Below are 3,937 nucleotides of genomic sequence, written 5' to 3' on the forward strand. Positions count from 1 at the left end.
CGGAAGTTAGACGCTTAACTGACTGAGCCACCCAGGCAGCCCAAGTCTCTAAATTTTAAATATAACATATTTAGTTCTCATTTTCCCAGTATTTCATACTAAATACAGTATACACTTCTTTCCCTAAAGAAATGGAAAGCATTATTTGATTTGAAATGAATGTTTTAAATGTCTTAAGTTTGATTTCTAAGGTCATAAATCATAAAGATCTGATTACATGTAATATGCTTCAAATTAATCATAGGTACATTTTACATACTTACAACCACTTTTCCTCCTCCTTCAAGTAACAATGAGAGAACACTAGAACCTAAATGCTTTGTGCCTAACTGTGCCGTAATCTACATCTCAAACTTTTTATATACTTATTTAAAATTGGTAGGATTATCATATACACTTTGGCACTTCAAGTGTCAAAAATATTTTTAAAGAAATAAGAATCAAATTGCCACCTTATAACTTGAATGCAGGATGAAGCCTTGAGGGGAGAATGCAACAACTAAAGGCAGTGGCTTTCAAGTCTTTTGCAACAACAAACATGAATCCCCCCCCCAACAGTTCACGGTTGGATATGTGTATTCACTCTGTCAGGGTCAGGCTGGCCGAAGTGCATATTTACTCTAATCAAGACAATTATGTGTAGGCAAACTTGCCCACTATTTGTCACCTAAAGTTTAAATAAAACTGTCATCAGTGAGCATCCTCAATGCTGAAAATCAGGTTCAGTCATTTACTTCTAGCATATTTTAATATAACAAATATTTGAATATTAGTTAATTGGAACAAATCACTTGAGATTCTGGTCACCCTCCTACTACTTGCCAAATTCAATGATCTTTGGGCGTGAATCTATACAAGAAATTCAATGATCTTAAGGCCTGAATCCATACATGTCACATTATTTACTACTCTCATTAACTCTCAAGCCCCCATCCCACCACTCAGACCCTCACAATTATTTGAATTTTAATTAATTATTTTCCTGTTTTCACCATCCCTAACCCCTTCACAGATCCCTAAGGTATAAATACATGTAAGCTCTACTCCTTAGGAATTATTCTTCTCCATTCTTCCATCTTACTTTTCTCAATATTCAAACACACAGAGGATCCTGCCTACTCCTTATTAATCATAAATTCTTTCCTGTTTTCATGTAATTTTCTTGACTTTGTCCCCTTAGCAAACAGCATTTATTTACATGTACAACATATCAAGATATAGGTATCAGATTTGGCCATGTGACTTGCCTTAGCCAATGAACTGTGAGCACAAGAATAGCATGTCCTAAATAGGGGCAGCTCCTTCTTCTGATGAGTGAACAAAATGAAGGGAACGTAGGGCAGTCACAACCAAACCACAGCCAGCATGTACTGTGAAAAATAAGCTTGTGTTGTTGTAAGCCATTGAAATTTGGAGATTATCTGTTACTGCAGCATAATTTAGAGAAAACTAATACATCATACACAGTACATAAGTTTATAGTGATAACTAAATGAGATAATGTGAATGGTGATAAGCACTACGCTGGCAACACAAGAAATATTCAAGACATGTGAGCTATTATCAAGTTGGCAAACTTCCATAAGTATCTGTTTCATTTTTCCACATTCTTCAAATTAGAGAACTATGTGTTGTCTCAATAGTAATTCTTGATATGTCTACAAGAGTGGTAGGTACTTAATAAATATGTATTAAATAAAGTAAAAGGAAAAAAGTAACAAAACTTAACCTGAAGAGAGCCACAGTAGGAGTAGCAAGCTATAGAGGAAGGAGGGGAAAAAAATAATGACATCACTTTTTTATTCAATATGTACTTACTGAACACTTAACTACAAGTCAAAGTGATATGCACTAAGGAGACAACTGTGTCTTCACTGAGATGCGAAATAATAAAAAGTAAGCAGCAATTGTATGTGTCCTTCCATGTGGAAAAGCACAGTTACTTAGAAACCAACAGAAGGGGTCTAGGAAGTTTTCTTCAAGTTGTGGCCTCAAGAATAAATGGGAGCTGGGTAGATGAAGGACAGAAAATGTGGATATGGAAAGAATGTTTCAGGCAGAGCAAGGAGCTGATGATTATTATTTCCCAGAGGAAACAGATAAAACCATCTGTTGTCACTAAAGGGGGCAGAGGAAATAAAGCTGATCTTCAGAAGTTACATAAGGCCCGATGTCTTCATTACAGCAAATAGTAAGGAAGCTGATGGGACTGAGAACATTTTCTAGGACTGTTGCTGGTTTACTGGAAAGCACAGAATTGAGGTGGCATTGATCTACAGAGTGGTGTGATTTTTGAAAGCGGCACTCGGACTGGTTTTAGTCACAGGAAAGCAGGCGGGTAGCTTGTGTCAGAGTAGCTTCTGATGACAGATGGTTGCAGTGAAGCCAACAAGGAATTGGAAATGTGGACACTGGCAAGGATGTGGCTGCTGCCATGGACCATGATGTTTAAGACAGAAGGGGCGCCTGGGTGGCTCAGTCGGTTGAGCATTCGACTTCCGATCGGGTCATGATCTCAGTTCGTGGGTTCGATCCCCGCATCGGGCTCTGTGCTGACAGTGCAGAGCCTGGAGCCTGTTTCAGATTCTGTGCCTCTCCCTCTCTCTGATCCTCCCCTGCTCATGCTGTCTCTATCTAAAGGGAAAAAAAAAAAAAAGACAGGAAACTAAAGAAAGCACTTCAACTCCTCAATATGCAAAAGGAGACTTTTAAGGGACTGAAGGTCTCAATGAAGCTGAAGCATGGATTTTCTTTTTTAATTAGGTTCCATATACTCTCTGAAAGAGTTGCTATCTCAGTACCAACAGGATATATTAAACACTGCTCTCTGTCAACTACCAAATACAGGCATGACTTAAGTGAACTGAGAGACTATTACTACTTATTTGCATATCACTTCCCTTGATTTCAAGTGCTTTCACATTCATTGAAAATACCTCATTTGACTGCCATTACTATGTTGTTGAGTAAAGGAAAACCATCTTTATTGTGTTAACTGGAAAAAAATGAGATTTAGGCAAATTTTACAACTTGCCTGAGGTCCCAAGGTGAGTTTGTGATGGACTTTAAGTAGAACCCAGCTTATTCCTCTTTGACGTGTGCCTCTTCAGCAGAAATCTATGCTGAAAACAGATGCAGAAGACTATCTGTATGTCAAAACCTCAGTACATACTGAAATTGCCTACCATCTCAAACATGCTCTTCCGTGTGATTCCCAAACCACAGGCCAAAGGCTGGCTTCTGGTCATTCAGGGGAGAAATAGGTTCACGCATGTTGTACCTTCAAGGAGTCATTAGTCTATGTCAGTTTTAACGTTCCTTTCTGAGGCACTGCTTTTGCCTTAATGTCTACCCTTATGGTACAAACACTGTTTTAATTTAATCACTGTAAACTTAAAAAAATATGTCTACAACCTAGTAAAGCTGAAGATCTTTGTTCCTTTTGAGAGATTTTTATTCACCCTTAAGAAAAAAATATATACATTTTATCAAATTTTAAGGATATAAATAGAACCAAGGGATTGGTTCCAGAACCTGAAAATAAATGAATATTCTTACATCCAATCAGTTTTATAAAGCTCCAGGCTATGATATAGATGGTAAACAATTTTCCTAGGTGCTTCTAATTTTAAATTAAAATTGAGGTCACACTGAACTAGTGGAAGTCAAACCCAATTTAGTTCCTTTGATCTCAAACTGGGAAATACACACTTCTGCTTATCCTCTTTACACCTAATAAATGCTTTTCAGATAAACCAAAGAATGTACCACACAGAAATAAGTGGACAATATGGCAGGCACCATATAGAACACTTTTCAAACGCAGGATAAGTTGATTTTGTACAGATTGATTTTACCTTTGCCCATATAGACATTTCTATTAGAATCATAATTAAATGGAACCCTCATTGAGACCTGTTTTGAGTATTACCTTGGC

General features: G+C 37.3%; 1 non-coding gene across 1 annotated transcript; it reads left to right on the plus strand.

The window, feature by feature from the left end:
* Positions 1–2,464: 2,464 nt before the first annotated feature.
* Positions 2,465–2,547, plus strand: TRNAG-UCC. The gene has a single exon. It is a non-coding gene; the product is annotated as a tRNA-Gly (tRNA).
* Positions 2,548–3,937: the final 1,390 nt, after the last annotated feature.

Source organism: Hyaena hyaena, unplaced genomic scaffold (assembly GCF_003009895.1).
Source record: "Hyaena hyaena isolate Hyena2069 unplaced genomic scaffold, ASM300989v1 scaffold_1136, whole genome shotgun sequence".
Taxonomy (NCBI): Eukaryota; Metazoa; Chordata; class Mammalia; order Carnivora; family Hyaenidae; genus Hyaena; species Hyaena hyaena.